This window comes from Ochotona princeps, chromosome 25 (genome assembly GCF_030435755.1).
Source record: "Ochotona princeps isolate mOchPri1 chromosome 25, mOchPri1.hap1, whole genome shotgun sequence".
Taxonomy (NCBI): Eukaryota; Metazoa; Chordata; class Mammalia; order Lagomorpha; family Ochotonidae; genus Ochotona; species Ochotona princeps.
In genome coordinates, this window is record NC_080856.1 from 26152898 (window position 1) to 26179276 (window position 26379).

General features: G+C 45.7%; 1 long non-coding RNA gene across 1 annotated transcript; it reads left to right on the top strand.

The window, feature by feature from the left end:
* The first annotated feature begins 21 nt into the window (after positions 1–21).
* Positions 22–25589, top strand: LOC131477967 (uncharacterized). The gene is made up of 3 exons (XR_009244223.1): positions 22–345; positions 719–861; positions 25402–25589. It is a non-coding gene; the product is annotated as an uncharacterized LOC131477967 (long non-coding RNA).
* The last annotated feature ends 790 nt before the right edge of the window (positions 25590–26379 follow it).

Genomic DNA, 26379 nt, shown 5'->3' on the forward strand with positions numbered 1-26379 from the left:
CTCCCTCCACCCCACCCCAAACGCCCGAGCCGTCCCCAAGGGGCGCACCGGCTCCTCCACCAGGTTTCACAGCCTCCCTGGCCTTGGGGCCGCCTCCGAAGAAGCCCCGGCTTCCCGCCACTTGGGACCCCACGAGCAGGGCTGACCGGAGGGAGGCTGGGGGGAGGGGGAGCTTCAGCCTGCGAGAGAAACTGCCCGAAGCACACCGGAGGACAGGGGCCTCCTCCTTCCCGTCCTCTGTGTGCACACTCTCCCCTGAGCTGACATGGAACACGATTAGCCCCAACCATGTGCCTCCGAGGGACTGGGACGGCAAACCCAAAACGCAGTATCGCCAACCAGCAGGTAAAGTCTGTTCGGACCGATGACCCCCCAAATCAGCGCGAGACGGAAACGTGGATTCCCTTCGCTCCCCTCATTACACCTGCAGTCTTTCGGAGTGAGCGTCTTGTACAAAAAGTCGCTTTCTAAAATACACCAAACTCGGCTTCTCTCCTCTGACCCTTTAGCCAACGCGGCTTTGGCAAATGTTAAAAGATTCGTCTTACCTTAGTCCTCTCGAACAGAATTGGGGTCTTTGATAACATGACGCTTGGCATGAGATGTGGCCATGAAATAGTATAATTTCTACACGCAGTCAGTGGTAGTTAATCTCACCCACTTGGAATAAACTCGTAACTGGGTATTTGGAATATTCAAATGAAGCCCATTTTGGCAGGACAGGTAGCAACAGAAAGGGTGGACTTGCCTCACACAAAGGGGAAGATCCTTATTACCCGGCCTTCACGCTCAGCTGAGAGATGCCTGGCTCCACGGAGGAGCAAGGAAGGATTTCTGGAGGTCCTAGCATCCGCGCCGAAGGTAGGATGGAAGTAGCTTCCGGTGTTCTCCAAACCAAGGTGCTGGAGAGATTCTAGAACCGCTTTAGGGCAGAAATGGTCAGCCGGAGCACAGGCCACTACCAAACTTCACACAGTTTGCCTAGTAATGGAGGTTTCTTAGATGAAAAAACCCCAGAGCTATACATGGTTCCTTCTACTGAAATGGGGATTTTTTTTTTATCGATGTCCGTTAAGCCTCTTTAGTTTGTGAATGCTTCTGTCACCAAAAGATGGATTCCTTAATCTACATAGGTTTGCAAATTGTGGGTTTATGTACTTCTAAATAACCTAGTCAAAGTTAAGATATAGGTAACTACTTTTTATATGGCTTTCTTTAATAGCCTTGTCTCTGCTTATTGGCACACGTGCTGCTTGGAAAACTCAGTCCTCAAATTCCCTCACCTGTCTTCTCCAATCTTATTATTCAATATGATTTGCCTTGCCTGACTTCGCACAGCTGAACAGAATGACTGAATGGGTCAGCTTCCCCTTTAGTGTTTGCCAGAAAACCTTCTGCCTTGTGGGTTTTAAAGCCGGAATGACAGAGAGGAGTTAGGGGGATCCACCTTCCTTGCCCTGGTTTACTCTACAAAATGTGAGCAGCAGCTGGGCCGAGGCCAACAGACGCCAGGAGTCAGGAACTCAAGGGCCTCCTGTTTGTGGCAGACTCGTGTTCTTAAGCCATCAATCCCTACCTCCCAAATGTGCATTAGCAGGAAGCTGGGTGTCCGAATGGAGCCCTGGCACTTCCACCCAGGAGAAGGGTGTACCCAGAAATGTCTCATGGCTCTCATTCTTCACTCACTGCCAGCCTTGACTCCCCACCTGTCTGCACTGCCGTGCTTGGCAGCTGGAGTTCCGCCAAGGCTGGTCGCCACTTGATGAGCAGACCGCATCAACTCTGGGTGAATAGCCTAGCCTCCCACACCGCAGGTCAAGACCACCTACCGTTTCCACTTCAAAATATCCTTCTTCCAACCTTGTGCCCCCAAAATAAATGGCCCTACAAATGACTCAAAGGTTTGAGGGATAATTAACATGGTAGATGTCAGAATCAAAATTTAAAATAGCTTCAAAAGACGATTAGGTGAACCAATGAATTAAAATACAACTTTATTGGGGTTGGCACCGTGACGTGAAGGTTAGGCCTCTGGCTGCAGTGCCGGCATCTCATATGGGTGCTGGCTGCCCTATTTCTGCTCCCTGCTAATGGAAAACAGCGAAGGAAGGCCCAAGGCACTCATGTAGGAAGTCTGGAAAAGCTCCAGGCTGCTAGCTTTGGACCAGCGCATCTCTGGCCATTGTGGCCATTTGGGGAGTGAACCAGCAGATGAAAGATCTCTTTCTGTGTGTGTGTGTGTGTGTGTGTGTCCTTCTTTCCAAAATTCTTTCAAATATATTAAATACAACTTTACAATAGAACATGGGTGGAAAAAGAAATATATTAGGTTTAGGTAGAACTTGGTTTGTACCCAATCTTTTTTTTTAAGGATTTATTTATTTTGATTACAAAGTCAGATATACAGAGAGGAGGAGAGACAGAGAGGAAGATCTTCCATCCGATGATTCACTCCCCAAGTGAGCACAACGGCCGGTGCTGCGCCAATCCGAAGCTGGGAACCTGGAACCTCTTCCAGGTCTCCCACGCGGGTGCAGGGTCCCAAAGCTTTGGGCCATCCTCAACTGCTTTCCCAGGCCACAAGCAGGGAGCTGGATGGGAAGTGGAGCTGCCAGGATTAGAACCGGTGCCTGTATGGGATCCCGGTGCGTTCAAGGTGAGGACTTTAGCTGCTAGGCCACGCCGCCGGGCCCTGTACCCAATCTTGATGACTAACTTTTGCTCTAGTTAAGTCACCTGTTAATTGAATGTTAAAAAAAATCACCTACCTTGTAAGGGTGTGATGAGAATTAATCCTTTGTAATCCCAATGTAATTCCTAGAACACTCTGGAAGTATTAGTTCCTTCCTGTTCTCCTCTTCCGCCAAGCAGAGGCCTGCTGACTTCCCTGTCAGTATCTATAACACTCAGATGTTTTTCTAAGTCATGAAGGTCTAGAAGCAAACTTGGAAATGCTGACACGTTGATTGGGCGTCCCAGAGCTTTACCTTGCTAGAGAATTCTATCGTCTACTTGCACTCAGACCAGGGGGAGCAAGCACTGTCCTCCCCACACCCACTTCCTAATGCAAAAACCCAAGGCCGAGAGCAATACTAATAAGACAATCTGCTCTGAACCACTCAGCCTGGTCAGTAGTCCAACCTGATCCAGTGACAGCAACTACTGCTTTACCAAGACATCTCTACCGTCAAGTTGCTCCCTTATCCTTCTCAATTGTTTCCTGCATCTGGTGTCTTCCTGATCTGTCTGCCTGCATAGTGAATGACTGAGGTTGTATCTTCTGAACCGACGCCTTCATTATCATGCCTTTGCCATTTTCAGCGTCAGTGAATCCCCATCATATACAGCATTCAGTCAAAAAACTAACCTGGCACTTAAGGCTTACCACTGTTGCGCGGTGCAAGTGAGATCACGCCAAACAAGTCGAAGGTTTATTAAGGAATCTTTATTAACCAAACTTGGTGATAACAGGGCCCAATGGAAATAGCAAATCACACGTCCACATAGCAATCTAGTCAATTGAAACCCCAATTAGGACAAATGGTCACTACCCTAAAGTCCATCTGTTAAGCTGAACACCTATGTCCCAGCTTCCCCAGCAACATAAATTATCCTAAGAGACATGCAGTGAATAACCTGGGCACACTTACAAAGCTGCAGACATTCACCTTTCCCTGGCTTCTCTGCTCATATTCTACTACTGCTAGGCCTCACCTCTCCTGGAACTCCTGATAAATTAGAAAAACAAAGCATCTTAGCATTGCTGTCTTCACTGTCCCACCCAACATTGAACAGAGAGTGAGGAATACAGACATAACAGGGGCCATGCTCAGGGGATACCTGTCCTCAGTCTGTCCTTGGGAAGCCAGAGAGCAAGCAGGCACTGGGGAGGCCAAGAATCAGAGTGACAGAGGCACACGACTAAGAAAGTGAGCCTCTCTTTATCATGAGCCTTTATAGGAACTTGTGAGAGGAGTGGTTCACTACAATGCAATGTGGCTCCCTCTGAGGTTCCAAGTGATGATAGGTGAGCGTCACAGGTGGACAGGAGGGAACACCTACATGGTGAGGGAGTGGCTTCCCAGCTCGTGACCCTGAACTAGCCATCTACCTTACTACACCCCACCCCATTCTAACTTACTTTTCCAAATGTATTTAAAAGCAACTCTGAGCTCTGTCCAATTGGCTTCATTTGTCCCTTAATAGATATATCTTTATAGATAAGCAGATGTTGTAGCACACTGGGTTAAGCTGCCACTTGGAATAATTGCATCTCATAAAGGAACACCAGGATTGAGTCTCACCTCTGCTATCCAATCCAGCTTCTTGGAGCAGGGAGACATGAACCTGTGCATGTGTGGGGTATCCATGTGCGATGCTAGAGTCACAGACAGCAGCTTCACCTGCTACACCACCATGCCAGTCCCCCAAAATATCACTTAATTTCAGTTGCCTTGATCTTGTTGAAGTAACCTTGTAGGACCTTTTGTGAAGACGCATTTACTTATGCGAAACATAGAGAGACAGAGAAGGAGAAGCAAAGATACCAAATCCTACCTGCTGGTTATCTTCTAAGCCACAAATAGAAACCAGGGACTCAACCTGGGCCTCCCACATGGATTGCAAGGACCCAAATCCTAGAAGGCAGCAGAAGATGGTGCAGAGACTTGGGTCCCTGCAACCCATGTGGGAGACCCAGCTTGGCCCGGGACAGCAGAACATGCACCTGTGCCGGGGACCCTTTCACTCACGTGGAAGACCCGAAAGAAGCTCCTGGCTTCTGGCTTTGGCACAGCCCAGCCTCAGATGTTGTGGTCCTCTGGGGGCTGATCCAGTAAATGGAAGATCAATTTCCCTTTAAATAAAAAAAAGTTTATTTTGATTACAAAAATATTTTTTAAAGATTTATTTATTTTGATTACAAAGTCAGATATACAGAGAGGAGGAGAGACAGAGAGGAAGATCTTCCATCCGATGATTCACTCCCCAAGTGAGCCGCAACGGCTGGTGCTGCGCCGATCCGAAGCCGGGAACTAGGAACCTCCTCCAGGTCTCCCACGTGGGTGCAGGGTCCCAAAGCATTGGGCCGTCTTCAACTGCTTTCCCAGGCCACAAGCAGGGAGTTGGATGGGAAGTGGAGCTGCCAGGATTAGAACCGGCGCCTGTATGGGATCCCGGTGCGTTCAAGGTGAGGACTTTAGCCACTAGGCCATGCTGCCGGGCCCGATTCCAAAAATATTTTAAATCCTCTTACATAAGAAAGGTTTTTTTTTTTTTAAGATTTTTATTTATTTTTATTGCAAAGTCAGATATACAGAGAGGAGGAGAGACAGAGAGGACGATCTTCCATCCGATTGATGGTTCACTCCCCAAGTGAGCGCAACAGCAGGTGCTGTGCCAATCTGAAGCCAGGAGCCAGGAACTTCCTCCAGGTCTCCCACACAGGTGCAGGGTCCCAAGGCTTTGGGCTGTCCTTGACTGCTTTCCCAGGCCACAAGCAGGGAGCTGGATGGGAAGTGGAACTTCCAGGATTAGAACAGGTGCCCATATGGGATCTTGATGTGTTCAAGATGAGGACTTTAGCTGCTAGGCCACTGTGTCAGGTCCAAGAAAGTTTTAAAAAATCTGTTTGAACTTAGTGCTTCTCAGAGTTTGGGCAGGGGAGGAAAGAAAGACGCTGATTAATGAGCACCAAAGTGGAGTTAGAAGTAAGCCTGGCATTGCACAACACGGTAGGGTGACCCTGGTTCATAATCATGCATTCTACACTTACATGAAGAACTGGAAGAGGCAAGCGTGCAGGCTCCGAACCTGAGCAGCAGCAGGTGGAAGTCCTAAGTACGGAACATGATCAGTTCATGCCATATACCTGTGCTGAAATGCTGCAAATATTGCACTGTGCTCACTCCATAAAGTGTAGAATTGTTACATGTTAAAAAAAAATTTTAAAGCCTTTAAAAATACGTCAATTCGCACATATAGGGGAGTCTACCGAAAATTTAATGAAAAACGGGTATTATTTAAAAATTGGGAGTGGATTTCTAGATTGATTTGCATCAAAGGAAATGTATCTTTTAGTTGCATTTTTCTACAACATTTCCAAGGACTCTCACAGTTCCCTTTCTTTGTTGGCAAATCGTGTTCCCATGCCACACTCCAGCACAGTGTCCTCTCGGGGAGCCTTCTTTCCACCTTCTCCTGGGGCCTGCCCCCACGGCCAGCTTTTCACGTTCTCCAGCTAGACAGTCTGGCCCTTGGGAGCTGTGGCTGTTTCTGAAAGCTAACCGGCTCCCTTAGTGCTGTGCCAAAGCATGTTTGCTTACTACTGAAATGCAAAGGTACTGAGTCACTTGACTATGAACTGTTATTTCTAAGACACTGATAAGGAGCTGGCTAGCCATCCAGTACAAAATATACTGACTTGGTGTGAGAATTTCCAAACCCAACTTACCTTTGAATCAGCTGGAGACTGAACCGCACGTTCCAGGAGCCCCCAACCAGATCTACTGAATCCACACTGGGTGTGAGAGAGCAGAGAGGAAGTTAGAAACCACCACAGTGTACATCCTGGCATCATTAGTAGGGTAACTTTAAGCAAGTAACTGAGCCTCTCTGGGCCACAGTTTATTAATCTATGAACTGGAGATGATAATAATAGTGTCTCATATGCAATTTTTATAAATTAAATATATAATAACACTGCCTATGATACTGCTGATGACTCTGCAATAAGCTGAACTTGGGAATCACCTGCAGTCCCTCCCCTATGAAAGTGTCAAATATTAGGACCTTAAAACTTCCAGTATTAAGCATTATGATACGTTCTAATAAACCTTATTTGTTTTGAAATAGCGTTATTATTTTAAGGAAGAGGAGCCAAGTAAATCAGGTTTTCAATTATACTTATTTAACCCAAAGCATGGAATATACATTATTCATGATTTCTTTGAAAAACAAATTCCTTTTAGGAAAATCACTACATACATAATGGAGTAATTCAATCAGGTTACTATTCAAAGGAAGCAAGAAACAGCTGAAATAACAACATGATTTCTTCTACTTCACAGAGCTATCAACTCTTCTGGAAGAAGCAGGTTTTGAAATCCTTTAATTTATTAGAAAAATTTTTTATAATTCATTTTAGCCCATCAAATTTCAAAGAATCAAAATATTTATAAAATATGAAGCAGAAACTTACTAAAGTCTCAGATTGTCCCATGAAGGAGCATTTGAAAATCTCACCTTCTCGATTCTTACCCTCTGAATCTACCCAAATGACTATAGGAAGGATTTATTTTCATTGCTTAAAATTCCAAAGATTCGTGAGCATCACTTCTTGTTTTTAAACGTTTATTTGTTTTTATTTGAAAGGCAGATTTACAGAGAGGAGAGAGAGAGATATTCCATCCACTGGTTCACTCCCCAAATGGCCGCAAAGACCAGAGCTGAGCCAATCTGAAACGAGGAGCCAAGAGCTTTTTCTGGATCTCCCACGTGGGTCCAGTGTCCCAGGGCTTTTGTCCATCCTCTGCTGCCTTCCCAAGTCAGAAGCAGGGAGCTGGATCAGAAGTGGAGCACGGATGACATGAACTGGTGCCTGGGATGACGACATTGTAGGTAGAGGATTAAGCTGCCCCGAGCCTCACTCTAATCTTAAAGAGTCAAGCAGCTCTGGGAGAGTAGGATGGCTTCTCAGTCACTCACACATCAGCATTTGCTATTTCAGTCAGCTTGCTGTCTTCCTGACACAGAGGCCTTGCAGTTACAACTGGGGAGAATTTGGGACAAACCTATTTGGGCTGGAAGGACAACCTTAAACAAAACTAGGGAGAGCCGGAAGTGGTGACAGATTTCAAATGTTTGTGTGTCCAGTTTCAGGTTTTACCTATTAGCAGGCCTACCCCTCTTGTGGGTCCCAGTAAATGTTGCTGTAAAAAAGGGAAAGAATAAAGTTGTTTTTTAAGATGTTCCCTGTGGGCTTAAAACCGTCATAACATTCCATCAGGTTGGATCATAGGAAATTGAAATTCAGTTTTAGGTCATTCAGCCAAGTCTCTGTGACAAATTATTCAGAATTCCAGAAAACTGCCCTACAGTCGCTTCTAGTAAGCTATGACCTGCACACCTTAAGCCCCCTTGGTATCTCTACCAGAGAGGGATTCCTTTCGTGATTCTTTTGCGACATGTATTTACTCTGATTCGGGTGCCTCAGTGCCTCTTACTTTCGCCCCCCTCTGTGTCTCAAGGTCTCAACAGACAGTAAGCTCCTTCAGCTCAAAGACTGTCTTGCATTATATGGCCTACAGCGTTTTGCTTGCTTCCTGCCAAGTAGTATAATGAAGTAATGGTTGGAGGACCAGTGAGGTGGCACAACAGGCTTGTTTTCCACCTATGGTGCCAGTATCCCATATGGACAACAGTTCATGCCTCAGCTGCTCCACTTTTGATCCAGCTCTCAGCTTAGGGCCTTGGGCCCCTGCATCCACGTGTGAGATCTGAAAGAAGCTCCTGGCTCCTCGCTTTACATCAGCTCAGCTCCAGTTGAAGCCATTTGGGGAGTGAACCAACAGATGGGAGAACTCTCTTTCTCTTGTCACTCCTTGTTTCAGTAAATCTGCCTTTCACATAAAAAAATAAGTCTTTAAAAAATTGTTGGAACTGGTCATTCTACTTCCTTGCTCAACAGCTTTAATAATTTTGTTTTCTGCGCAAAACATCACAACACCTCTTTCCTAATAGTAAAGCATCATCTAAAGTAGCTACCCTTTGGCCCCAATGGATCAGTTCATCTGATTTGTCTCCCTCTGTTTTTGCTTTTCTCTTTTGAGAAGTAGAGAGATAGAGGAACAGATACAGAAAGAACTGTTACCTGCTATTTCCCTCCCCAAATACCTGCAAAGTCCTGAGCTGGTCTAGGTGGGAGCCAGGAATGCAATCCGGGTCTCCCAGGTGGGTAGCAGGAACCCACTCATTGGGAACCCACCCCTGCCCCTCAGGGTCTGCACTGGTAGGAAGCTGGAATTGGGAGCCAGAGAGGAGAAGCAAGTCCAAGTGGGACAATGGGTGTTTACCTACTAGGCTAAATGCACTCTGGTTTCTTATACATATCATACTAGATCCAAACTAGACTCCTGTTAATATCCTATTATCCTCCTGGAACTTCCTCATGTAGCTACATATTCTGTATGAACCATTCTTCCCCATCACTGCATACTCTAACATAATCTGTCGTTCTAGGCCTGCCTCAAAAAAGAAACCTCAGTAATAAAAACTTCCTGTTCCTCCTTCCCTTTTGCTGGGTATCTTCTTGGATATGTTCCTTTTTTTTAAGTTTTATTTTTATTGCAAAGTAAGATATATAGAAAGGAGGAGAGACAGAGAGGAAGATCTTCCATCTGCTGGTTCACTCCCCAAGTGGCCTCAATGGCCAGAGCTGAGCTGATCTGAAGCCAGGAGCTTCCTCTGAGTGTCCCACGCAGGTGCAGGATCCCAAGGTCCTGGTCCATCCTGGACTGCTTTCCCAGGCCACAAACAGGGAGCTGGATGGAGAGTGGAGCAGCCAGGGTTCTAACTGGCACCCATATGGGGATGTTGGGATTGCAGGAGGAAGCTGAATCCACAATGCCACAAACCAGCCCCCCAAAAGTTTCCATGTTAGACTGACACTAACAGTAACTTAATTATGCGTGAAAACCTCATTGATGTATCCCTGGATACTAATTCACATTTTGTTTCTAATTCTGCTCTGCCCTGAGCAGGCCCCTTACCTTTCCAGACTCGTGGTGCAGTCTAGTGCCACCTGACCTGAGGGCAAGAACAAGGGAGAGGATCTTAGGGTGGAAAGAGGTAGGAGTTCTTTTCCTAATCAAGTCAAGGTGAAGTAACTTGATTCTGACAGTTTACTGAAAAACTACGACTACGCGCACAGACTGCAAAGGCTCCTGCGGGGCCCAGGACGAGCTCAGGCAGGGGAGGCACACCAAAGCTTAAGCCTCACTAACTCCAAGACAATCCTTTTCTTTGTCTTCAGCCTGACCACTCCCACACTCCAGTTGGCAATTTTGAGCTGCTAGTCAGAGCCCGCTACTTAATAGCCCCTCATATTTTAAACCATTTGCCTTCAAATGTCGCCACTCTTTCCTCCTCCCCCGACTTCTCCCATACCTTCCCCTCTGTTTTCTGTCTGATGTTGGCACCATTTGAGATGCGCTTTGTTCTGGGAAGGTTTGTGTGTTGGAGCTTGGTGCTCAGTTTGGCAGTGAAAGGAAACGGGCAGCCTCCAACAGGTGGGACCTAGTGGGAGGTCCCTGGGAAGAATCAAAGTTGTCCTCCTGGGTCCCTGAGACAGTCCCATGCAGGAAGGTTGTGCTAGGGGAGCCCCTCTGGTGCCTTGTCTTGCCATGTGACCTGTCTCTGACATGAAGTGCCGGAGCCAAGGGGACTCTCCCAGAGCCTGCCTCATGTTGTCTGACCTTCAGCTTCCCACTGTGAGCTGCGTAAACCTCTCTTCTCCATATGTTGTCCAACTTCAGGTGTTTTGGTTATAGTAACACAAAATGGAGGAATACATCTATCCAGTTCAGGTCAGCCATGCCCTCCAGATGCTCTTCCCGCTTCTGGTCCCTCCTTTAATTCTCCCTCCACACAGCCATGGAGATAGATAGCTTTCTAGAACATGGTAATGATTTTCTTTCCATGGTAATGTTTCCCTCAAGGCTGCATGGGCTTGGAAGCTACAATCCAGGTGAAATCTTGCCTGTCCTTGCTGGCTAGTTGTTGGAGCTCAGGGAAGCCATTTCACCTATCTGTGCCTCAGTTGTCTCACCTTTAAAGTGGGGAAGGTACATACTTTAAGGATGGTTTTTAAAAAATAAAAGCATCTCATGGTGCCGGCTGTCTGACACTCAAGGAGGCAGGAGTATGCTAGATAGTCATTACATAGCTCTCCTATGAAAAACTGTCAGGTGTTGCAGCCACATACAAGCATGAGACGTTCCATAAGCATGACCGGAGTGAGACTTGTGTCCCTGTCCACGCCTCTTCCGAGACCTTAGGCTGCACTCACGTGACTAGGCCAGCAGCTTCCTCTGTGGCAATGTCCTCCCTCATTGTTCTCCCTGCATGTGGATCTTAGTCCATCCCCAGGTCCTAGATCTAACAACACCCTCTCTCTCTGAAGTTTCCCCAGCCTCTTGTCTACTCCTCGCTGCGTCCCCAGTATTTCCTTCACAAACACGGGGGAGAGAAAACCTTGGAGAAAAGCCCACTCACGCTTCCCTTTCTTTCTCAGTGGCCAGAAGTGGGGCTTGCAGTTTTGAGCCACTCTTCTTGAAGGCATACACTCAAGTAATGCATGTTATGTGTGTCTTGGATGATCCCAAGTTTTCATTGGCACAGATTGGAGAGAACATTCTAGCCATGAATGATGCAGTGTGTGTGTCTTCCAGGTCATAGTGTTATTTGTGCCAGGAAAAACTTTAAAACCCATCCACACCATGTGTTTATGAGATATATGTTTAAGGAACTGCTACAGTAGAGCATGCACAGAGAAGAAATTTCAGTAATCTTAGTGCTTGATTTTCTTAGTCTACGAGGCTGGTTGCTTTTGACTGAATATTCACTTTAGAGTGAGCGAGATGAGGCCAGAGCGAGCCTGCAGGCTGCATTCATCAACAAGCAGGAAATACCAAAAAAGATATTATACTCCTATTTTATGGGGCAATGTTACCTTTCCTTTAATTATTTTTTCTGTGGGGTGGTCAGTGAAGAGAATTTGCATAACGTCACCAATAATTTTTTAAAATCGTGTGCTTAATTTTGAGTTGAAACCTGCACTGGTACTCCCTGGTTGGTGTTGCTGACAGAGTAAGAGCAGAAACCAAACTCTCTGTACAGTATTATTATTTTTTTTTACAGAGGATGTCTTAGGAACTTTTTCAAGTTCATAACCTACTGCTCATCTCAGCAGCAGCAAAGCCACCAGCAGGTGTTTGGCTGCTCTGCGGATGCTGTCAGCCTTTGGGCCTGCTTCTGAGAGCTTGAACGGTTCAGCAAGCTGCAGATACTAGGATAAGAACATGAATGACAAATATTCCCCATTTAATAATTTGGTAAAGGAACGCAAGGTAGGGGACAGGTGGGCAATGTGTAACTAAACAGCCAAAAGATGCATTCAGATTTTCCTCCGAGTTGAAAAAACTATCTCACCCTTCTCCACTGATTTAAACAATGTTTTTTCCTTTCTGATTTCTTCTAACAGCTCTTTTTGCTAAGCTATTTGAACCAGGAAAATACACAGCAGTGTAAGTTCCTAGTTGTTAAAGGATTACTGCTTCCGGGGCATAGAAATAGGATGGCAGACAGATACAAGGCCTTGCTGCAGGCTGACTCACTTCCCAGATGTGGGCAACGGTCACCCAGGCAAAGACCAGGGGTGAGGAAGTCATTCCAGGTCTCCCACATGGAGGGTCGGAGCCCAGCTTCCTGAACCATCCCTGAACGCTCAGAAGCTGGAGCCAGGAACCCAGGTTCAGGAGGGAGCTCAGTTGCCCCAGCGTGGGAAGTGTCTCAACAGCTGGACCAACCACCTGCCAGTTCTCACAGGAAACGTTTCCTGAACAGCTCAAAAGGTCTTCTATTTTGAAGGTACTGGCAAGACCACCTGGAAACTACTAGCAATGAAACAGAATTGACTTTAAGCCACAGACGCTTACATTTTTCTGATAACAGTAGGTAGAGAGATATAAAAAGTGAAGATGAAACTCTGGTTGTCCCGGATGGAGTGCTGGATCCTGGCTTCTGCCCGGTGTAGCCGTGGCCTTGATGTCATCTGGAGGGTGAACCAGTAGATGGAAGATTGTTTCTCCTCTGTAACTCTTTCAAATAAATAGATCGATTTTTTCAAGTGACTTTTTTTTTTTACTCCCACGGTATCCACTGGTTTGAAAAACAGAGTAAAGCATTTCCTGAGAAAGCATTCCATAAGTGACTTGCTGTCTGATCGACTTCGTCTTCCTCCCCTGTAGCTGAAACACCCACACTGCAGCTCAGACCTGGGCGGGAGGAGGAGGAGGGGGGGGAAGGGGCTCCTACCTTGAACAGTGTAGGATATAACCCTATTGTGACCGAGCCACAGCTGAGCCTTCCGCAGCTCTACAGGCAAGAGGCTACCGAGGGAAAAAGACAGCCTTGGGTGGCCCAGTCTGCGACAGGTCAGGAGGCGGGGAGAAAGCCCCCTCCCTCCAGGCTCTGCTTCCTGGGACTGGTGAGCATCTTTCAGGATGGCCCATTCTTCGGAATGCTCACCGTTCACGTGGACTAAGGTCATACGTACCTTTTACACAGCTCCCATCTTCTAGATGTGAGTTGTTTGGAAACAGGGCCGTGTCCACACTGCACAGTTACATAATTTGTTTCCCACCTCGTCCAGGTCTCACTTTCCATCCCGTCTTTCCCGTCCGCCTCCGCCTGCACTGGGCAGTGTACGGACTGCGCCAGCAAGCCTGACTCCGTCCGCCCTCACGGTGTTTGCTCGTCATGCCTTCACTGCTCCTCCTTCAGGTTCAAGTCGATGGCAATCCGACACCTCCGAGGGAAGTTCCTACCGCGTCAGACTTCCCGGAGGCCCTGGGCTGGGACCCATCTCCTCTTGCGCATTCTCGTGGTTTTGAACTTGGGCCTTGTGACAGCCATCTTGTTGCTTCTTGGTCTCCTGGGCTAGAATCCAGGTTCCTCGCCTTCCCATCCTCATCAGAGGCAGGGCGTAAGGTTTCAGTTCTGACAGTGTCCAGCTCATCAGTTTTTCCTTGTACGTATCATGCTTTTGCTGTCATGGTTGAGAACACTTCACCTAGTCCTGGGTTCCAAAGTTTTTTTTTTTAATTTTCTTTTTTTTTTTAAAGATTTATTTATTTTTATTGCAAAGTCAGATATACAGAGAGGAGGAGAGACAGAGAGAAAGATCTTCCATCCGATGGTTCACTCCCCAAGCTGCTGCAACGGCTAGAACTGAGCCAATCCAAAGCCAGGAGCTCTTCTGGGTCTTCCATGCAGGTGCAGGGTCCCAAAGCTTTGGGCCAACCTCGACTGCTTTCCCAGGCCACAAGCAGGGAGCTGGATGGGAAGCGGGACCACCGGGATTAGAACAGGCGCCCATATGGGATCCGGGCACATTCAAGGCGAGGACTTTAACCACTGTGCTATCTCCCCGGGCCCCATTTTTTTTCTTATTACAACAGTAATCTTTGTTGGAACTTTATCCTTTCTCCGTTGCATTCTTTCAGCAGTTTTGTAAAAAATTAGTGAAATATGTTTCTGGGCTTCTTTTTTAGATTTTTCTGTTGGTTTATATTTCATGTGTCCAGAGTCTAGGTGCCTTGAGGGCCAGACCTGTGTCTTCCTTCCTGATAGCATCTTTATTCATTGTCCTGCAGATAGTAGCACTGATGTGCCTGACATACAGATATTTAATAATGTCTTTTGTTAAAAAGATTTATTTTATTTTTATTGTTAAGTCAGATACACAGAGAGGAAGAGAGACAGAGAGGAAGCTCTTCCATCTGATGATTCACTCCCCAAGTGGCTGCAATGGCCAGAGCTGTACCAATACAAAGCCAGGAGCCAGGAGCCTCTTCCGGGTATCCCACGTGGGTGCAGGGACCCAAAAACTTGAGCCATCCTCTGCTACTTTCTCAGGCCACAGGCAGGGAGCTAGATCAGTTTTAAAGCAGGCAGCACACAAACATGAATATAGGAGCCCAAGCACTTGGGCTTTCCTCTTCTGCTCACAAAGGTGCTGGGCCCAAGCAATTGGGGGCTATTTCATTGCTTTTCCAGGTACAGAAGCAGGGAACTGGATCAGAAGTGGAGCAGCTGAGGCTTAAACTGGCTCCCATATGGGATGTTGGTGTTGCGGGTGGTGGCTTATTATGCCATGATGCTGTCACCACCTGTCTTTATTTCTATAGCTATTTTTTTTTTTTATTGAAAAGACAGATTTACAGAGGAGAGACAGAGAGGAAGATCTTCCATCCATTAATTCACTCCCCAAGTAGTCGCAACGGCCGGAACTGCACTAATTCGAAGCCAGGAACCTGGAGCCTCTTCCAGGCCTCCCACGTGGGTGCAGGGTCCCAAGACCTTGGGCCATCCTCGTCTGCTTGCTCAGGTCACAAGCAGGGAGCTGGGTGGAAAGCAGGGCAGCTGGGATTAGAACCGGTGCTCATAAGGAGTCCCTGTATGTGCAAGGCAAGGACTTTAGCCACTAGGCTACTGGGCCCCAAATTTAGCAATTTTAAGTGTGCTGCTCGATGAATTTTCCTAAATATGTACAGATGTCTACCTATCACCACATTCAAGATACAGAATGTTTTCATACCCAGAGAAAGTTTCTCTGGGCCCTTTTGCAGTAGATCTTCTAATGCCATGCCCGATGCTGCCGGCAAGTGCTGCTTCAGTTACATGGACTATAACGTCCATGTCTGTCTTTCACTACCACATGGTGCCTTTGAAATGTATGTTGTTGAATATGTCAGTTCTTTCTTTTTTATTGCTAAGTAGTAGACCACAGTAGAGAGATCCTACTTATCTATTCAGTTATTGAATGTTTCGTTTTTTCCAGTCTGTGGCTTTTATGAATAAAGTTATACACAAGTAAATGCACATGTTCATTTCCCTTGAGTAAATCTTCGGGGTGGAATAGCTGAGCCTTACAGTAAGAGTATGTGAGACAGCCACTGTTTTCCCCAGTATTTGTGCCATTTTACACTTCCCCAAACAACGTGCAATAGTTCCAGCTGCTCCATAGCCTGCTGATTGGCACTTGATATGGTCAAACTGTTTCATTTTAACTGTTCTAGTAGTTGTACAGTGCTTTTTCGCTATGGTTTTTGGGTAACAAATAGAAACATCTTTTTATCTGCTTATTTGCCATTCATGTATCTTTCGAGGGAAGTTATTTGCTGTCTTTATTGCCTTACCTCTTTGTTATTTAGCAGTAAGCTCTTTATGTATTGTAGATACAGATATCACACACACACACACACACGTGTGACAGAAAGTATTTTCTCCCGGTCTGAAACTTGTCTTTCATTGTACTGACAACATTTTTTGAAGAGAGCCAGTATTTGGCTCGGTGTTTAAGATGCCCCACAGGTAGCTCGTATTCTGTCATGCCCATCATGGAGGCCTGACTCGGCTTCTAATCCCGCTCTCTGCCACTGCACACTGTGGGAGGCAGCGGATGGTGGCCTCAGCGCTCAGGTCTCTTCCTGGGAAACCTGGGCGGAGTTCCTGCCTCCTGGCTTCAGCCCCAGCCCAGCCTTGGTTACCGTGGGACTCTGTGAGAAAAGAACCAACAGACAAAGGAGCTCTCTCTTTTTCACCTGTTCTCTCTTTGTCTCTGCCTTTCGAATCAGCATATATACACACTTGTTTTAAAAATGTCATTTAAAGAGCAAAAGATGATTATAATGAAGTCCTGCTTGCAAAAACATTGTTCTAGTGAGATACACACACACACACACACACACACACACACCAGCATTATTTCCAAATAGAGAAAAACTTGGCAGCTGCAAAAACACCAGCACACACACATCCCACCCCCTGCCAAGCCGTGCAGGGATCCAGTTCCTACACCAACATCACAGTGCTGGGAATGGCAGGGCCGGAAGATGAAGCTGGGTGGGGACCCTAGCGTTCACTCCGTGGCGTGGAAGCCCAGGACAAAGACTTGGAAGACCAAGCAGGTGAAGGTAGACGGCAGAGGAGAGCTGTCCAATGCACGTGCATGGGAAAAGAGCAAGTTGCAGAGAAGTGCACATGGTGTGAGAACAATTTCACCAGAATCTCAGCACTGCGCAATGTGGCCGCATGTGGTTTCTGTAGCAATAGCCTTGGGAGGAGGCTGAACCACCCGAAACATTGCTTCTAGCTGGAGAACAGGCTGGGGCCAGGAGAAGGCATGAGATTTTTTGCAATACAAAGCCTCCATTATACTATTTTTAAAATAAACTTTTTGGTGAACTGTTTTAGGCTCCTAGCAAAATGGAGCAGAAAGTACAGTGAAGTCTCACGTACCTTCAGCCCCCAAGGCACACACAGCCTCTTACCTCCCTGACTATCAGCATTCCAGTACCAAGGTGATATGTGTGTTACCAACTACTTAAATGGGTACATCATTGACACCCAGAGTTCATAGCTGAATGCTGACCCTCGGTGTTGCATACTCTTTGGGTTGGAAATAATGCCATGTGTCACCATTTGGACCATCACACAGTCCTTACCCGGCTCTGAAATTCTGTTCTCCACCTGTTCGCAACGCTTCCTTCAACGTCAGTCCCTGCCAACCACCAGTCTTTTCAGGTCCCCATTATTTTATCTTTTCCAGAATAGCATGTAGTTGAAGTCACATGGTTTATAGGCCTGTGCGATTGGCTTCTTTCATTTCCTAATATATGCTTAACGTTCTTGGTGTATTTACAGTTGTTCCTGGTTTCCAGCTTGTGTCCCACTCGGGCACTCCTGTGGACCTTTTGACATTAATGGGAGCGGGGTGTGTGTGTGTGTGTGTGTGTGTGTGTTATCCTCATTTGAGCATAACTTATGGAACAACTATCCCATCTCCCCTTTGTGTCTGTCTCTCCACTGCTCAAATAAATAAATAAATAAATAAATAATTACATTTTAAAAATCCACTTGTCTACAGGGCAGGACTTTTGTACAGTTTTCAAATGAGGCACGGGATTTCAAGCTCCCGTACTGAAGTGTCTGGGTTCAGATATTTCCTTTGCTTCCTGCTCCAGCATCCTGTTCGTGTGTCCCCTGGCAGATAGCAGGCGATGCTCAAGGAGCTGTGGTGCAGCTCCCCGGGGAGACTGGAGGGCGTCTTAGATTCTTGGTGTCAGACAGACATAGGCTTTGCTCTTGTGGGTATTTGGGAGACTTTATTTCTCTACTCTCAAAAAAAAAAATCACTACCCCATTGGTAAAATGGTGGGGGGTGACACATAAAAAGGAATTAAACAAAACCCATATCCTTTCGTAAGAACACCCAATCAACTAGAAATTGCGAGAAACTTCCTCATGGTGGATGCCATATGTCAAAAAGTCACAACTAACATCATACTCAAACATGAAATAACCAAAAACATTTGTATCAAAAAACAGGAATCAGAACAGAATGTCTACTTTTTTTAAAAAAAGATTTATTGTATTTTTAGTGCAAAGTCATATATACAGAGAAGAGGAAAGACAGAGAGGAAGATCTTCTGTGCGATATTCACTCCACACGCAACTACAACGGCCAGAGTTGAGCCAATTCCAAGCCGGGAGCCAGGAGCTTCTTTTAGGTCTTCCACACGGGTGCAGGGTCCCAAAGGCTTGGGCCATCCTCGACTGCTTTCCCAGGCCACAAGCAGGGAGCTGGATGGGAAGTGGGGCTGTGGGATCCGGGCGTGTGCAAGGTGAGGACTTTAGGCGCTAGGCCACTGCGCCGGGCCCAGAATACCCACTTTTCACTTCTTCTAGTCAACATAGTAATGGAAGTTTCAGACAAAGTAATCATGCAAGAAAGGAAAAAAAGGCATCAGAGTTGGAAATGAATAAGTAAATCTGTGTTTATATGAAAATTACATCATCTTAAATATAGAGATGCTATGGAGTGCATGAAAACACATTTGGAACTAACAATAAATCTGACAAAGTTGCAGGATATAAAACCAACAGAAAAGTCATTTATATTCCTATATACTAGCAGCAAATAATATGAAAAAGGTAATTAAGAAAACAATTATATTCACAATTGCATTTCTAAAAATTATTTTTATTTGAAAGAAAGAATCACAGAAAGGGGAAGGTGGAGAGAGAGAGAGAGAGAGAGAGAGAGAGAGAGAGAGAGAGAGAAATATCTTCTATTTACTGAAATTCATTCCCCAAATGGCCATGATGGCTGAAGCCAAGAGCCAGAAGCTTCTTCCAGGCCTTCCAGGTGGCTGCAGGGGCCCAAGGCCTTGAACCAGCCTTTGCTGCTTCCCCAGGCCATAAATAGGGAGCTGGATCAGAAGTGGAGCAAGTGCAACAAGAACTGGCATTCACATGGGATGTCTGCACTGCGGGTAGAGGATTAGTTTGCTGTACCACTGCTTCAGCCCCTCCCATTCCAAAGGTATCTCCTCACTGTCAAAATATTTAACAATTGGTGCATAGGGACTGAGTCATCAGAGTAGGTGCCAACACTGTGGAGCAGCAACTAAAAAATCTTCCCTGGCTCCCATTTTATTGAATATTTCTCTTAGATTCATGGGCAGTGCAGAAGACTGGCCAGGCAACTGGAGAAGCAGGTGTATGTGTGTGTGTGTGTGTGTGTGTGTGTGTGTGTATGTACTGAGGTGAGGGGACATGGGGGAATACTAGGGTGTCCCCAAACAGCGGATATCAGATATGGGAATGTGTAGTGTCTTAATGATAGCAGGTCCCATGGGTACAGACTGGCTGTCCACCAGGCTAAATGAATTAAATTTTATTTACAAGCTTAATATATCTTAGGAAATATTCAAGTGTGAAAAATTATGGGTTTAGTTTTGAATCCTTTAAATTTTTTTTCTTATTTATGTATTTGAGAAGCAGAGGCAAAGAGTGCCATAGCTGGTTTACACCTCAAATGCATCGAGCAGGCAAAGCAGGGCTAGGCAGAAGCTGGGAGCCAAGCACTCAGTCAAGGTCGTTCTTATGCATGACAGGAACCGTGCTACTTGGACTATCACCTGTAGTCTGCCAAGGGCTACACTGGCAGGAAGCTGGAAGCAGGACCCAGAGCTGGGGCTCAGACCAGCTACTGCAACCTTGGACGTGGGCATCCCAGTTGGTGCCTTAATCACTAGTCCAATGCCCATGCAAGTTTTGATCTTTAGAGACGTAATTGTTCACCTAATTTTGAAAAATCAGCTATGCAAAATTAAGTTCTGTAGGTCCTTGAGTTATCAGGACAGTTTGATCATGGTTGGAAAATAATGTACTCTCCCCTGAAAACGGAGGCACGGGAGAACTAACAACATTTGTGCTTAGCATAGTGTGTTTTAAATGCCACACTTACACCATTTTCTGTTCCTCCATTTCATTGTCACATCAACAATCTACACACTGCCAACAACCTGCTTTTGTTGATGGATTTTAGAGATTGTATTTGGAAATAAATTTAGATATGGCTTAACATGGGACTAGAGAGATAGCCAGAAAGTTTGTGAATCCACAGGGCATGGGAATCAAAGATGCTAGCAGGTACCGTGACAGACACAGCCCATTTCAGGGACCAAGTGTCACTTTGCTAAAGGCAGCTGGTCCAAGTAAACTGAGAAATAAAACTTGAAAAGAGAGCTTATCAGATGCATAGCATACACCTCCTTTTAAACTAGGAAATTCTAACTAGAGCTGAATTGCTATTTTAGTTGGGGGTGGGGGACGGGGACGGTGTGTACGGGAGTAGTCCCTTGGGAACAGATGTAGTAGACAGGCTGAGTAAGATGGTATAATTACATCATTGGAGACTTAGCGACATTTCTTAATGTGTGGTAAGAACAATTAAGATGATTAAGTGATAATTGTCTCAATTTTCTTACCTGAGAAATGACTTTGCCTCTGATGGTAAGTCAAGTGGATGTCAAGTCGCTTCAGCACCGACTCCTTCCTTCAACTTGGCAATTCCAGTTGGAATTAACGTCCAGCTGTAGGCTGTGTCTGAAGAAGCGGGTAGTCTGTCCTCCACCAGCCAGCAGAAGATGTTGGCTTCGGCAGGCTTCTCCTTTGAAACCATCTCTCTGTGATTCGGAATTATCAAGTGTTTTTCGTTTTAATGTTCAATTTCTTCTCTTTATTGATCTCACTGTGAATAGAGCATGCAAGGGACTGACCGAGAATTGTGAATTTTTATTCATTGTGAAATCTCATATAGTGACGCTGATTAATAAGAAATTCGAGTTGACTCAGGCAATGTATAAATTGCATTGTAATGTGACATAATCTTTACAAAAACATTTTAAAATGAAATTCTCACTGTTGTTAAGATTGCAAAGTGAACACATAATTTTCTGGTCCGTAAGGATTTAGAGGTAGCGCTGAAACCTAACTATCCTGCTGGTGACTGAAATCACCGCTGTCTGTTCATGAAATAAGTTTCTTTACTACGTAGTACTTTGTTATCCTAGTCCAGTTTTCATGTTACACTTAAATTATTTAAAAAATTTAAATTTAAATTCAATTTGAGAGGCAGACACAGACAAACAGATTGAGAAGGAGGAAAAAAGAGAGAGAGATAAAGGAGAGAAGAGCTCCTTTTTTATTCAAATATCCAAATGTCTAAAACAGCTGACCTTGGTCAGGCCAAAGCCCACCTGGATCTTTCTCGTAGATAGCAGGGATCCAACCACTTCAGTATTGTCATTATGACCTGCTACATAAGATCCATTTACTCTGTTAAGGGACGTGAGCATCTTAGCAGGTGCCTTAACTCTAGAGTAAACACCTGCTTCCCCCTCTTCATTGAGCATGTACTAGGTGCTGTATGCTTTGTTCAATATGATTGAGAATAAAAATAAACCCGGGGTTGAGTGTTGTAGCATATCAGATCAGGCTGCCATTTGGGGCATCATGTCTTATATTGGAGTGCCAGTGTGAGTCCCAGCCCCTTGGCTTCTGGTCCAGTGTGAGAGACACAAGATGGCAGCCCAAGTATGTGAGCCCCGGCCACCCACATGGGAGACCCAAATGGTATTCTAGACTCCTGATTTCGGCCAGGCCCAACTCTGGCTGTGTAGGTGTTCATCAAGTGGATTGGTAGATAGAAGATCTCTCATCCTCTATCTCTTTAATGCTCTGCCTTTCAAACAGATAAATAGCCCAACATTTTTGAAATAAAACAATAAATATTGAGGAGTCAATGCTATGCTTTGCAGAATAAACTTGGCAAAACTTTTGTAACCAAATGAAAGTATATGTACTCAGTGTAGGCTGTGTCCTGGTTAGGCATTGTAGCAATTCTGAGAGGCATAGCTCAAGGCGCTCTGGGCTGGTGAGCATTGCTAGGCGAGAGGATGTTTGTCACACAGAGAGAAACACGATTTGGTTCTTTCCAAACAACATCAGTCCTAACTTTTATCATGTTACAAACAACTTTTCCATCTCATTTCAGTTCCTATTAAATAACTGGCTCAGTTGGGAATACAAGTGGGAGCAGTTTGCTAAGAAGCTCTTTCTCCAGCTGTCCTCCCCAAACCACTTGCTGTGGGGCTCAGACTGCAGAAGAACTTGGGTTTCTGCTCTTGTTATGGCAAGGGGGCAGGGCGAGGAACCACATGCCAGGTCCTTGTATTTCCTAAATTCTGTAAGATTTTCTCTTGAAGTATATTTCTGGCAAAAACTAAAGTTTTTTTCTTTTTTTAAAGATTTATTTATTTTTATTGCAAAGTCAGATATACAAAGAGGAGGAAAGACAGAGAGGAAGATCTTCCGTCTGATGATTCACTCCCCAAGTGACTGTAACAGCTGATGCTGCGCCATGCCAAAGCCGGGAACCAGGAACTTCCTCCAGTTCTCCTATGCAGGTGCAGGGTCCCAAGACTTTGGGTCATCCTCGACTGTTTTCCCAGATCACAAGCAGGGAGCTGGATGGGAAAGTGGAGCTGCCAGTATTAGAATCAGTGCCCATATGGGATCCTGGCGTGTTCAAGGCGAGGACCTTAGCAGCTAGGCCACCACACTGAGCCCATAAATAAATAAAGATGAGAATATTCATGTAGTAGAAATTGGCCAGCATTACAAAGGAGAACTTTATCTCCCTCCCAGAACTGCTCTTTCAGCAGAGACTGGCACAGCATTGGGTATTCCCCACAGTACCCATCTCAGTCCAGGCAGTTCAAGTAGCCCCACCACAGGTGGAAAACTGGCCCCCAGTGTGCAGCAGATGACAGCCTTTGTGTCACCCTAAGCAAAGACACTGACAGAAAAGGAAGTCACTGAGATGGAGACAGCATGGAGAGACAGAAACAGAGCCCTAAGGACATCCTTTAGCATCCGTATCTAGCCTTGTCTGCAGGTGTGTGAGCCTGATGGTCCTGATTCATCCATTTGCCTCCTAGTTTTGCTCTGAGTCAGTTTGAACTGACTTCCTATCACTTGCAAATTAAATTTTCCCCCCTACATTAAAAACAATTTTAAAAATCACTATTGAGCAGTTACCAAGTCCTCCATAACAAGAAGAGACGAACAAAACCATGCTGGAGTACGAGCTGGTGTTTGGGCGGCTTGTAATCTTAAAGAGCTTTTCCTGGCGCATTCAATTGTATGTGTTAGCAAAACTGCTGAATTCATAGGTCTTTCTGATCCTCTTTAGGTGGCTCAATCTTGAAACATTACATTTGTTTATTGATGTGGTCGTAGTGGATAAAGGGTGCTGCTTGTGACGGTAGTAACTCTCATGGGTGCAGGTTTCTGTCTTGGCTTTTCCACTGCTGATACAGCGTTAAGACCTGCCAAGGACCTGGGCAAAGCAGCAATAGATGGGTCAAGTGTTTCAGCCCCTGCCACCTGTGCGGCGCATGGGGAAGAAGCTCCTGGCTTTTGCCTTTGCTTTGGTCCAGCCCTGACCGGTGCGCCATCTGGGTAGTGATCCAGTGAGTGGAAGAACTCTCTGTCTCTCCCCCGTCTGTGTGTAATGCTGATTTTCAAATAAACACATGAACCCGAGACAAATTTTGCTTATTGACAACCGTTCTTCCCCTGTGATTGTCCTAGTGCTCTCAACGTGCTGGGAAGAGAAGTGTGTGTTTTCTGGGAAGCATTTCCGGGGGCGCAAAACCCAGCACAGAATCCTGGCCCGGCACTGCAGCACCTTTCCTCAAAATGCCAGATGGCTTGAGGCTAAAAAACGTGTCCAATTCGTGGACAGATCCCAGGATTACAACATCACAGAATGTCATCTAATCCAAATTTTTTGCATGACTTTGGATAAAATCCTCACTTCTCTTCTTCCTCTCCCTGCCAAGTGGGTTCTAAGTGTCTTAAGGGTATTTTCCACTCTATTCATTTCTGTAATCCTACTGTACGCATTTTTGTGACTGAGTATCCATTCTTAACTTCTCATTGTCTCATAAAAAAGATATTTGGATAAACTGCCATGTTTTTAGAAAGGCTCCCAGTTCCACCTTTTGGGGCTGAGGCAACAGGAAGAACCATCAAAAGGCTCTCACTGTGCAAGCAGAGAGGAATGAGACCCAGGAGGGCTTCATTGTGGGGGAAGGAAGATGTTGCATAGCTCCAGCTTCGGCTTCTAGCTCTTGCAACAGCAGCCTGTGATCACAGGTGCTAATTAAATTAATAAAAAAGTGTTTTGTTAAGACATGTGCCCCACACCTGCTGTGTCACCAGGCACAGGGTTGGTTTTTTTTTTTTTTTTTTTGCCTGTTGTGATGGAACAATTTCAGTACTCAGTAATGAAGTCAGCAAGAAAATAACAGCAAGAGAGGGAAGGGGAATTGAAGCCCTGTGTTTCTGAGCCCTAATCCTCAGCCTCTCTCCCTCTCCCTGCACCACCACCCTCCTCCACCTCCAAGCCTGATTATTTGTGATGACACGTCCGGAAAGCACACATTGTGACTTTGCCGTTCTCAATTATTTAGGGTGGGACAACTTTGTTTGATAGTCGTTATAATTACAAGAAATAACATCCTGTCCTTACCCAATTAAGACAAGGATGATGAGCTATGAAATTACAGTCTATAAAAATCAAGCTCTTAAATGCAAACGTGGAATACCATACTGAATGGACTCGGGGGAGGAGCCTCTTGGAACTATTTGCAGGTTCCATGTGTGTTTGTCTAAGGCAGCTAAATATTTAAAAATCTGTAGCTTTAGCTACATTTAATGCGGAAATGGACATGATGTTTAATTCTGAGTTTTAAAATCCCAAATAAGGTCTTGTTTCCCACTCATCTAGAAGTCCTGGCTGAATGTTCAAGTCTTGCTTAGTCCTCTGTGGCCTAGGGACCAGACTATTCCACGCTGCTCTACTGAGCGTGGCCTCCTGTCCTCAAACCTATCTTGCGGGTCAAGATGAAGTTATAGCCAGGGTTGACGTCAAGGTTCATTAACATGAGCTTCGACCTTCCGTAAATGAGTGTAGAGGAGCCCTGGGAATAGGACCCTGGGAAAGTAATTATGGGTCTCCCCTCTGTTTGGCCAAGTGGGATAGGACTGTGATCTTTCAGTTAATTATATCTCACTTTAAGACCCTTGCTTTCTTCTTGGTGGACTGAGAGGAGACACTGGATTAAACCCAGACAGCTAACAAACCCTATTGGAATCATTGTGGGAATTTCACTTTCCATTAATTTTATTTACCATCTTTTCCAGAATGCAAAGATAGCACATGATTCAACAAACCTACTATAAATACACAAACACAAAACTGAGAGTCTGAATGGCCACCTGCCCTCGGCTCTCCCAGGCTTGTGTAGATGTCTGTCCCAGCACTCAGACTCAGCTCTGAGCGAGAAAGAGGGATTATCAGAGTCATTTCTGTTGCTTCCAGAACCTTTAAGGTGAGACGTGCTATTCCACGAGCTGCCCTTCTCTTTCCTTTTTCTCCACTGAAGATCTTGTTAGTAGAAGATATACTACCTTGCAAGGTCTTCGCTTTTCATAGGACTAACTATTGCCCAGTTTTTTGGCATGTCTTCAATAGGAAGACAGTAAGCTGGTCAAACATTTTCACCACGTGGAGTAAATGGGGCTTGAGTAAGTCAGGAAGCAATGGTACGGTTGAAGGCAGCTCAGGGAGAATTCAGTCCAAATCCCTTAGTAGACAGACCGGAACCGGGGTTCATGAAAGAGAAATGATGTGCATAGCTCATGAGTGATAATGCCCAGGACTTCCGGTTCACAGCAGCTGTGGAAAGCTGGCTCTCCTCTCGATCAGTTGGGCTCGGCTGGAGAGCAGCCCTTACAGGAAGCCTTGGTCACAGGGACTCTTTGGGTTGCCAGAAGGCATAAGAAATCCAGCTGTCTGCTTCTCCATTTCTCCTGGCAGCAGTTGTGTACAGGAGGGGCCTTGCTTGTTCTGGAAAGGCTAGTGTCTTCCGGGCCGAGAACCCAGCACAGTGGCTGCCTGGAGACTTGTGGCAAGTGGTGAGCATACGATCCAAGAGACACGAGGTGGGCGCAGCAGCCTTGCTGTGCCCGTCTCTACAGCCTTCTGGAGTGACTCCTGGATTTTCAGGTGATGTCAAGCAATTGGTTCCAAATCTATGGCGCACTTAATTCACTTTGGTTTCATAGGATAGCTTTTGGGAAAAGGAACCGTGTCAAATTGAGATCATGCAGAAAGATTGC